Source organism: Mytilus edulis, chromosome 1 (genome assembly GCF_963676685.1).
Source record: "Mytilus edulis chromosome 1, xbMytEdul2.2, whole genome shotgun sequence".
Classification (NCBI taxonomy): Eukaryota; Metazoa; Mollusca; class Bivalvia; order Mytilida; family Mytilidae; genus Mytilus; species Mytilus edulis.
In genome coordinates, this window is record NC_092344.1 from 9979330 (window position 1) to 9991856 (window position 12527).

General features: G+C 33.9%; 1 long non-coding RNA gene across 1 annotated transcript; it reads right to left on the reverse strand.

Moving 5' to 3' along the window:
* Positions 1 to 2264: 2264 nt before the first annotated feature.
* Positions 2265 to 6257, reverse strand: LOC139523621 (uncharacterized). The gene is made up of 2 exons (XR_011664654.1): positions 5217 to 6257; positions 2265 to 2576 (listed from the first exon to the last, which is right to left on the reverse strand). It is a non-coding gene; the product is annotated as an uncharacterized lncRNA (long non-coding RNA).
* Positions 6258 to 12527: the final 6270 nt, after the last annotated feature.

Consider the following 12527-nt stretch of genomic DNA (forward strand, 5'->3'; position numbering starts at 1 on the left):
TTCTCGCGTTTTCGCGAAGAACTATAACATGCTACACAGAGGACCAAGAAGCTCGGATGCATTTTCGTGAAGTACTATAACATGCAACGCAAAGGACCAAGAAGCTTGGATGTTTTTCGTAAAGTACCATAACGTTCTACAAAGGGGGCCTAGAAGCTCGCATGCATTCTTGCTATAGTACTAACGTACTTAACACAGAACCCAAAATCTCGGGCGATTTCTCATGAAGTACTAATACATAGTACACAGAGAATCCAGAAGCTCTGACGCTCTTTCGTGACGAATTGTGGCATAATATATAAAGGGCATAGACGCTCGGAAACTAATGCGCTTTCTTATGAAATACAACTCTCATACATAAAACGAACATTTCGCCTGAGCGAAATCAAATACAAAACTAGAAACTGTGTCTGAAATCTGGTTTACAAAGCTGTTAGTATAAACAGAAGTGGACTTGGAGACGGCATTGTACAGAAATGTATTGAAATAGAGTAAACGTCAGTTAAAAGGGATTAAAACGCATGTTGCGATGAAAAAAATGTATAATAATTGCTATATAATCGAAAAAGGGAACTTAAAACAGACGCTTGTAGTAAGAAAAATAAATGGAAATAGAAAGTATACTTATTGTCAATAAAGCAAGTTTTTGTGAATTTAAAAAATAATTGTTTTTGTTTCTTCATATGCAATGATAAAGGTTTCACTAACAAGAATGGCACTCATGCATAGCTGTCAGGTTTCGTATACGGCATGTGACAATAGAATACATCATTATTACGTAACTAAATATGTTTTTTTGGAAATCTACTTTCTGTTACGACTTGATCATGTTGATTGATTAATTGCTCATCTTGGACTTATGTACAGTGGCGAATATTTCATTCATGTTCGGGAAGCGAACTAGAACAAACTAATCATAAATACAATAGGTATATGTTTTGTAATCAGGGAAGATCCAGGTGAATGTTGGAACATTTGGACTTTCAATTGAATATGAGGGTATCTTTTAAGTTAGCCTTGCATTGCTCATTGGCACTCATACCACATCATCTTATATCTAATTAAAAACTCCCAAAGAGTCAGTGTTGCAAGGGGTTTTCAACGGATAGAAATCATGGCAATGTTCTCACACGAACCATAGAATTTTACTGTTACTTTGCAATTATTATAAAGGAATAGGATAACACAGTTACTCTTCCAAATTAGGTTATATTTATACTATTCTTATATAAACCTCCTTACTCTACCAGAAGTTTATGAAATCCATATATATACTGTTATATACGGAAATTTAATGCAAAGTTAATTGCAACTAATAAATACATCTAGAATGAATTCCAATGGGGACTAACTGTGCACCTCGGGAGCCTCTGGCCTTTGTTAGTCTTGTATTATTTTAATTTTAGTTTCTTGTGTACAATTTGGAAATTAGTATGGCGTTCATTATCACTGAACTAGTATATATTTGTTTAGGGGCCAGCTGAAGGACGCCTCCGGGTGCGGGGATTTCTCGCTACATTGAAGACCTGTTGGTGACCTTCTGCTGTTGTTTTTTCTATGGTCGGGTTGTTGTCTCTTTGACACATTCCCCATTTCCGTTCTCAATTTTATCATTATAAAAAACAAGGAGATGGTTTGATTTTCAATGAGACAACTATCCACCTACGTTTAAATAAAGTAGATGTAAGAATTAAAGGCAAATGCACAGCATTCTACAATGACTAAAAAGGCAACAACATGAAAAATATGAAACAATTCAATTGAGAAAACTAATGGTCTTATTTATAACATACAATTTGCCACGGATTTACGATGAGTGTCATTAGTATTTGATTTATACATTGCTTTGTGCTCAACGTTCAGTTGAAATATTTTTATGCATAATCTGGATAAACCAACTACATACGATGAACTACAAGCTTCTCCGGGTTTGAACAGGCACACAAAGAACTGATCCATTGTAAAAATGGAACGGTGATGTAAGCATAGATGGGGTAATTGAAAATGTTATGGTAATTAAGTGTAATGCATTACAACTTTCAATGTAATTGAATGTAATGTGTAATTGAGCTAACACTTAGTGCTGGTATTTATGTGCTAGTCCATACAACATACATTTTAATAACTGTAATTTGTATATGCTAGTCGTCTATTCATAATGAAAATATCATACCCCCATCCCTTAAACTTACTATTTTTATGTTGTTAAATTGAATTATAACAATATAAAATATACCGATAACAAAAAAATCAAAACAAACAAAACAAAAACCAAGAATTTTATCTACAAAATCTTAGTAACATCAAAGTTTTTTTTATGTCTTATATAAGAACATCCATGCAGAGTCCATATTTTGAATAAGAAATATGTTTCATTTTCGCATGCAAGGGCGTCCACTCTGACATTTATGACAAAGATCACTGCGGTGGGGTTTGTTTGGATCGGTATGACGTTCTTCCTTTTCCTCCCTTGAACAAGTACAATCGCTCTGACCACAAATCGAGCATTTCAGCTTTTCAAGTCGGTAAGGGTTACAAGCTTTCTTACACTTTTTGCAATCCTGTTTATAGTATACCTGAAAAGGTAAAACGTTTAGAAATAATAAAAGGTACTTATGGATAATTTTGTACACATAATATATATAATACATGTACTTAAAAAATTACGAGAAACTGCAACAAGATTTGAAATTTTCTACCGTTTGAATAGCAAATAAAGTGCTTCGCTGAGCGCAGCCTAATACGTATATAATTTAAATATATCAGATACCGAAAATTTGTGTTCAGAAATGCAGAAGAATACCACGAGAGATGACCATTATATAACAACAAATCAAATTATACTAATAACAAATGATTATATGACTTCAATATAATAATTATTACGTTTAGGTAGATTTTCCTGTTATTCATCATCGAAACAGGAACTAATATCAGAAAAAAATATCTATGTATCTTGACTTTACTTTCGGATAAAGAGATAAGATTTTTTTCTGAGACAAGTGCCTGAAATCATCCACCAGAAATTGCGGTCAACCGAATTGCAGTTCTTCAGTTCTTTGATTTGTTTTGATATTTCTATGATTTAAATCCAATATCTATATACCTCTAATTAATTAAGTTATTATAAAATGAAAGAACTATAGTTTTGAAAAGACGTCAGTGCTCATGGTAACTTTTTAACGAACAAACGCCAATATTCATTTCATATCCGATATAAATATGTATTTTAACAAGCAATTCTGTGAGTATTGCATGGCAATACATATAGATCCATATAGTCTCCTACCGGTTAATTTTATTGTAATGGCACGAAATTCTAACTTGATCGATAACTTGCCATGGTGTAAACTACATAAAATAACAAATAAACCTACTATTAAATTCTTCTAACAATTTACTACAGAAAAGGAAAAAAATCCAAAATGTCATTGTCTTTTACAAATCTTTAAAAAAAAAATGAGTTATTGCCCTTCGAACAGAAATCTAGTAGTAAATAAGTATTCAATCAGAAATAAAATTATTGGGAAAGGGCTTTAATTGAATAAGGATAAAAGCTTAAATCGTGAAAATCGAACTTGACCTGAAACTTGTCATGATAAAACAATACACCAAATATCAAATCAATATCAAGCATGAAGAAAAAAAGTCTGGAGAACTGATTTGCCGGACAGACGGAGAGAATGCAAACCTTAAGTCCCCTTCGACTTAGTCGGTAGGGTACTTATTCTTCGGTAGGGACTTATTAGATTGAAGAAAATCCCGATCACAATTTAATGCAATTGTATGTATTACCAATATATATTCTATATTAACGATTAAGAAAAATAACAAAAATATTCAACTCCCAGGAAAGTTAAAATCGGAAAGTCACTTATCAAATGGCAAAATCAAAAGCTCTAACACATCAAACGAATGGAAAACTGTCATATTTCTGACTTGGTACAGTCGTTTCCTTAAGCACCGGTCACAACAGATCGTACGAATTTTTGTCGTGGAATATCTATAAAATAGTTGTCGTGGCACTGTCGTGCAAAATGTCACTCGCGCGTTTGACTCCGATCTACTGGTATATAAAAAAGGCCCGATATATTGCGTGCCATTTGCCATTTGCTTTCAATATTTTTTAGTGTTATTATAAGTTTGATCCAAGTAAACGACGTTTTTCGTATTAGTTTATATCATAAATTGTTCAGCGAATTTAAACCAGGATGCCCCCGAAAAGAAAAATTATCAAAAGAAAGGTGGTAGCAGTAAACGTGGATGATGTTGATCAGACGGAGGACCCCTACCACAAGCTGAGGCATATGAAGATTCGGAAACTACTTGAGACGTCAACGGGGGGTCGGGGACGAAAAATGTTGCACGACGAACGTACAACTGTCGTACGACAGACAATCAATGTTGTGCGAACATCGCATAAAATTTTGTATTCGTGAGACAATCGTGCGACTGTATCACGAGTGTCTTTCGACAGTCGTGAGATTGTCGTACGACAGTCGTACGATTGTTAAATATTAAAATGGTTTATTTTGGTACCCACAACAATTTGTTTATCGCGCGACAGTCGCACGGCTGTGGTAAGACACTCTCACGACAGCCACAAGACAGTGACACGACAAAAATCGTAGAGCAAAAAAGGTGCATGTCCAATTTTCGTCCCACGACACACAACAGCGCCACGATGCTCAAAATATCGTGCGACTGTCGTACGAAGATCACAGATGACCCATGATTTGACAAAAATTCTTGTCGTGGCGCTGTATAGATGTGTCGGGGGATCGTTGTGACCAGTGCGTAAATTACGTAGAAAAGGATGGCTTAAATCTGTTTTGTTTTAGCTAGCTAAACCTCTTACTTGTACAGTTGCACGCAATTCCTTTATATTTCCAACAAAGCCTACCGATGTCGAATAGCTAAATGAATGAATGACCACAGTCGAGTGTTTCAAAATATTTATTTTGAACAAGATTTCGACCGTTAGCAAAATTGATAGATACTTTTGAGAAAACAGATCTAGATACAATTCAGGAGGGCATGCAACCCCTAAAATCGAAAAATAAAACACTGAAAAGAAACGGACTAACGGACTAACCTCAAATCATGAATCCGATCCTTCTTTAGATATATAAGGACTTTAGAAAAATCCACACATTTCATCTTTTGTGTTTACATCTTTTACATATCTAACTTTTATCTGTATGAAGTTTACTTACACGGTCAGTTCCCTGTACGCAGAAAACGTATGCACTTTCCCAGTGTGCTCGACAAATAGGACATCGGAAAAATCCATATCTACGTTCTGTCCTAGGCATTCTGCGAATTCTTTCTTCTAGTTAGGCGAGGTTTGTGTTAATATACACATATTACACATGCATGTGGTGAAATAAGATAGGAACCCGGAATAGATCATACACATGTCATACGTAAAAACGAAAAATCCAAAGTTTAAGGCTTTTTTTTCTGAAAATCTAATTTCGGTCTCAATCTTAAAATCGCATTCTGCTTATCCCTCCCTCTAGTAAGGCGAGGATTGTGTTAATAAAAACCTATCAATAGCTCACGCGCATGCCTTTGGGGAAAATAAGATAGGAATAGATAAAACGTAAAAACAAATAATCCAAAGTTCAGTTTTATTTCAGAAAATCTACTTTCGGTTTCATTCTTAAAATCCCAGTAAACGCTTCGATCGATAAATATTGTTTAACAAATATAATGTTTTAGTTCTAACAGAAACTGAAAAACTTGTCATCATAAGAACTCGACAAACTAAATTCTATCAACAGATTTTTAAGCGACGTAAAGTTACACTAAAAATAAGTACCGATTATCAGGTTAACTGCGTGTTGATATCGTAAAATATCAGCTGCGAGACATAATATGAAGCTTTTTGTCGAGTGAGCGTAGCGAACGAGATCAAAAAGCCTTCATATAATGTCAAGCATGACCCAATTTTTGTAAAAGTGTAATTTCATCCCCTACTTGCTATTTCAGGCATAAATCATATATGATATTGATTCATTGGATGACTCTATTTAATTGATTTTCAACATGTTAAGATTAACCGAGTTTAATTTTAATTGAATAAAATTTGACAATGTCTATAGTAATCATATAGCTATTTTTGTTACTGCCTACATGCACATGCGTGTTATATGTTTCAAAACAAGACTATCAAACTGAAAAACACCTCCCCGGCAAAAATACCTCCTGGAAGACCAGTCTTGGTATTAATCGATGGGTAACAATATTCCATTGATAGTAACTCGATATCTTATACTTCTGGTGTTTTTTGTCACAGACTAAGGAAATAAATAACTGGATTATACGGTAACAGCAAAAGACCCAAGAGTCGGCTGTTCGGTCATATAACTTATTTGTAGATATTATCTTGTTGATCAATTTTGCTTATTTCAGTTATTTTATCTCTTTTACCTTTCAGGATTAGGCAAACGCGTAAACAATCAGAAAAATCACCATTAAAGGTCAATAACTCGAATAAGGAGTCGTCGGCTTATTTGTACATGTGTTGTCCTTTTTTTAAGTATCTATATATCTTTTATAGTATTTATGCCCCACCTACGATAGTAAAAGGGCATTATGTTTTCTGGTCTGTGCATCCGTTCGTTCGTCCGTTCGTTCGTCCCGCTTCAGGTTAAAGTTTTTGGTCGAGGTAGTTTTTGATGAAGTTGAAGTCCAATCAATTTGAAACTTAGTACACATGTTCCCTATGATATGATCTTTCTAATTTTAATGTCAAATTAAAGTATTGACCCCAATTTCATGGTCAACTGAACAAAGAAGAAGATAGTGTGAAGCTCAGGTTAAAGTTTTTGGTCAAGGTAGTTTTTGATGAAGTTGAAGTCCAATCAACTTGAAAGTTAGTACACATGTTAACTATGATATGATTTTAATTCCAAATTAAAGTATTGACCCCAATTTCACGGTCCAGTGAACATGTAAAATGATAGTGCGAGTGGGGCATCCGTGTACTATGGACACATTCTTGTTATGATATATGTCTTACAGTATTAGGTACCTGACCTGGTTAGTAAAATATTTACAATTGTATTAGCACGATCAGGCAAAAACAGTATTCAACAAAGGTGTAATCTATGATTTAATCAAATAAACTTAAATAAATATTAACAAATAAATCAAAAACACAATGTTATGATATTGTAATTATTATGTTATTTATGTTGGCCTAATTTGTGTTGTATGGCCTGATACATGTAGTTGTTTACCAAATAATCTTATAACTGTGCAGTTTAGGAATCACTGGAACATTCACAGAATGATTGGAACTTTCTAGAATGATCCTTATAAACGATGCGTAATTTAAACTTCTACGTTATTCCAGAAACTTCCGTTGTAACTTTCCAGGATTTTCCACAATGTTCCATTATAGAGTGTTCTAGAATTTTCCATGACAACACTATATATACAGACACTAAAGTTAAACTCTGATAATTAAACTTGGACATAGACATTGATAGACATTAGTATTCACAGCATTTGGATTGACACTTTTATTCTACAAACAACATCATACTGGATTGTGACCTTAGTAGTGAACATAATATTCAGATTGGATTCCGAAAGATTTCCGGATACAGATAAAGATAACAGATTGGACTCATATTTTGACAGTTAAGTTAACAGTAATATTTGTGTAATACCTTTTGTAAACTTTTGTATAATAAATATTGTTAAATTTTACTATTGATTTGTGTCTTTTGTTGGCTACAATTTAAAGGCGATTTCTGGCCGTAACAACAATAATAACTAGAGTGAGGTTCTTCAAAACGAAGAATACAGCTTCTTTCGGCATATTTATTTCCGTGTGTACACGCAAGGACGTATATACATCCTTTGTACAATAATATAGAAGTTACGTTTGCTTATTCGCTGGGTGCATATAATACACCATGACACCAATCATATCTCTGTTTTCGATATTCTCATATATGAGGTTATACATAAATAAAAGACTGATTAATAGGTATTTACATTAGGCAATGAAGAAGGAATGATTCACCTAGCGAACAAACAAACTTAAATTTCAAGAATAAATTACAAACTCAAAACGATAAGCTATAAAACAAGTTCACGTAAAATCATTCCTTTTCAATTAAGTTTCCAACCATCTTCTCCAACTGTCAAACTACGTATCCAGAAAAAGAAATTATAAAGTTCCATTTTAGTCCATGCAAGGGCTTCCACTCTGACATTTATGACAAAGATCACTGCGGTGGGGCTTGTTTGGATCGGTATGACGTTCTGCCTTTTCCGCCCGGGAACAAACACAGACGCTCTGACCACACTTGGAGCATTTCAGCTTTTCAACTTTGTAAGGGCTGCAGGCTGTATTACACTTTTTGCAATCTTGTTCGTAGTATTCCTGGAATTAGATGAATGTAAATTAACCCACGTGATTTAGATTTGCTGTTCACATACTTTAATATAATAAACAGTTTACCCACATATATGTATTATAAAGCAATCATTTGAACCACCAGCTTGAAGTAAAAACACTTAAAAAAGGTCGGAAATAGTTATCTGATCACAGTATTCAAAGCATGTCCCGACTGATACAGTCGTCTAAAAACCCACTAAATAATACTGAGAAAAACTAAAATGAAGTACATGCATGTATATGACTTATATGCAACCATTTGAGTCCCAATATGATATGTAACTATCCCGTTTGGGTCATAACAAATAATTTTCTATATGAGTTCACGTACGAAGTATGTCGATACCGAGATAGGACATATATATAAAACACTATGAAAACCCTATAATCAGTTCAATATATATATATTTGGTAAGAATGCCGGGATAAAAACAGAACATTGGCATGCGTAGGTGCCCACTGACTGCCTAAGAGGGGACCTATTTCTCTATATAATCAATCAATTTTTCCCCACACAAAAGGGGGTGGGGAGGGGTGGGGGTTGAATCCGCCTCTGTAACCATATAAGGCAAAATGACCGGAAAAAAAACAACGAACATTGTGTACTATTCATGCAAGGTCATGTTAAATGTCAATAACAAATGTTACCCTAACAAAAATATCAATCCGTACACATCAAATGGATTTACTGTAAAAAAAACAAAAAAAAACAACAAAAGTATTCTGAGAAAAAACATGACATTCGTCGGAGTAAGAACAACTGTAACTGTGGTTATGTTTTGATTCGAGTGTCACTGATGTAAACGAAAACCAAACTGAACAAAAATATTAGTTTGGTATCTTTAGAAACTTCAGTGTAACTGTTCTGTGTCAGTCTTTGAATAACAACAGTGATGTTTGTTCCATATTCAGCGGTATAAAAAAGTTCTATAATCCAAAGTACACATTAAGTTAATTAACCTATTGCTCACGATTTATATAAAAGGTTAACGAATGTCCACAGAAGTGAATTGTAAAAAATCGTAAATGAAAATGATTAATATTAAAACCCAACCAAAATATTCTATTTGTGGTAAAAAAAAAACGTAGATAAAATTGAGAATGGAAATGGGGAATATGTCAAAAGGACAACAACCCGACCAAAGATAATATCTACATTTTCTCACTCTGAATTTTACTTACACCGTCACTCCACTGACTGACACAAAACACATAGGCACTTTCCCACTGTGCTCTACAGTTCGTACATCTAAAAAATCCATATCTACGTCCTGTCCCAGGCATTATGCTTATTCTTCCTTCTAGTTAGACGAGCTTTGTGCGGACATATATGATAGATATTAATAGATTTTGCGCATAACAAAATGTATATTATTACATAATTTTAAGTTTAGATATATTTTGTAAATCTACTTTCTGTTTCAATTCAAAAACCACACAGTGAACGCTTCAACCGATAAATATTCTTTTCTCATGAACGTAATTACAATTTATATCAATATTTGTATACCCTTTTCTATCATTACTTTGCATTTTACACAAAGGAACAAAACTGGTTTAATTCGATTATGCTGTTTATGTGCATGTACCGCAAATCAGGAATCTTGTCCTTATGTTTATTTTTTTCTTAAGTTTATTCTATTTTTTTCTAGGGTTCAAGTCTGTAGCGTTTGTGTTTCAGTTTAATTGTTTCATATGTTTGAAGATGGGGCTTTTTATAGCCGATTATGGTATTGTTTTTTTCTCATTGTTAAAGGCTTTACGATTGCATGTATATAATTACTCACATCCACTTAATTTGATATTTGGTGGATTGTTGTCTCATTGACAATCATACAAAAAGTCCTTGGCTTATCTTTACAGTTAAATGATCTTATAAATTACCACTTAAAGTAACAAAAAGAATTCCATTATTTGACAACAGCTTGTTTTCCTGGCTCAACGCACTTGTTTAAAAAAAACATAGCCCTTTGAACACTTCAAGGAGTACAGCGTGTTTTGAAGACATTTTCCTGTGTTTAGGATTTGAACACAATTCCAAGTTTGATTCAAATTAAAGGTTTCTATGAGTCTGCATCGCTCTTCTGTCAGACGCATGCCAATTTTGATTATTAGTTTCATCTTTGTTTCAATCGTTATGTTTGCGTTTTTGAAGATTTCATTTAGTCAGTTGATTTTGTTTCTGTGTTCTCTCTACCTACTATAGTTTCGACAAGAAGTCAGTAATTGCTTAACGAATTTGTTGTTTATTTCAGTTGTAGATCTTATATTTCTTTAGACTGCGGCTGTAACATTTTTTCGTTGTCTATGATAGCTTTCAAGAAAATTGTCAAAAATACAGAATCCTGAGCTGAGAAACTTGAAGAATCTCTATACATTGAAGGCTATTAATCCTTTTTTCCTTGTCCATTATTATTGCTGTTTACACTAGGTTTCGGACCACCTTCAATTTAGACTGTCTAGATAATTTGAAGTACATATCTTATCTGTTGAAAATGGTTTTAAAAATGTCAAAAAACGTAAAATATGTGTAAAAATTGTCATTCAGTAATTCAGTTTTTGATTGGGTTCGTGTTGCAAATTCCTGAAGTTTGCCCTATCATGTTAAATTTTTTCTGTCTTTATCTTTTTTTAAATCATGTCGTTGCCAGTATCTTTTCGACTTATGAGTTGTAATGTCCCTTTGATCACAGTCATAACTTAAATAAATTCTTCCGAAGTGTTAATGTCGGCGAGACAGTTTTGTTTGGTTGTGTAAATGAGATACACCAGTAGACACAAGGTCAACCGACGAAAAACGATGTCATCTAAGAATTCCGTTGAATTATTTTTTTGTCTACAAAAGAAATTTCATAATGATGTGTATATTTTTATAGCGGCAAGCTCCAAAAAGAAATGAGAAACTCTTACTGGCAATATATAGAAAATATGATCTTTGATATTGAATTAAAGGAACCAGACCAACCATGCTTCAAAAATACACCCAATAAGCTATATTCCTATATTAAAAGCCAGAAAAATGAAAATACAGGCATAGCTCCTTTAAGAAGTGAAGGTACATTGCACTCAAATCCATCTGAGTAAGCGAACATACTGAACAAACAATTTCAGTCTGCTAAATTACATCTGAAGCAAATACTGACATTCCAGATAAAGGTCCTAGTATTCATCCCAAAATGACAACCATAACAATATCTAGGGATATGGTGTTTATAAACTTCTCAAAAACATAAACCCTAATAAAGCCACTGGTCCTGATACCATCGCAGGCAAAGTACTCAAACAATACATTGAGATATGTACAGACATCCTCACATTAATATTCACCAGATAATTAGAAACAGGAAAAGTACAATCTGACTGGAACCATGCAAACGTCACACCTGTATTCAAAAAAGGGGATAAACATAACCCAGGTAACTACAGACCTATATCCTTAACATGCATAGCTTGCAAATTACTTGAACACATCTTTGCAAGCAGCATGATGCAACATCTCGAAACCAATACACACTGTATGAATTACAACATGGATTTAGGGCAAAGCGATCATGTGAGTCTCAAGTTATCTCACTGATGCATGAATTATTCGAAAACAACGACAAAAACATACAAACAGATCTCATAATCATGGATTTTGCCAAAGCTTTTGACAAGGTACCACACAAAAGATTACTACATGAAATGAAATACTTGGCATATCAGATCAAATCATAAACTGGGTTGGATCCTTTCTGTCAAACATAACTCTAACAGTACTTTTAGAAAACATGTCGTCTTCAAAAATACTAGTCACTTCAGGTGTGCCACAGGGCACGGTGCTAGGACCTATACTCTTCCTTATTTACATTAATGACCTTCCAGAATACATCAAACATAGCAAAATCAGACTCTTCGCAGATGGCAGTATAATTTACAGTCAAATTAAATCTCAAAACGACTACCTCAAGCTTCAAGAAGATATAGAAGCCGCCATACAATGGGAGCAAGACTGGCTCATGTCTTTCCACCCATTCAAATGCAACATAATGAACAAAACAACAAAGAGAACTCCCATCCACTTCTACTACAACATGTATGGGCACATATCAGAATCAGTAAAACATGC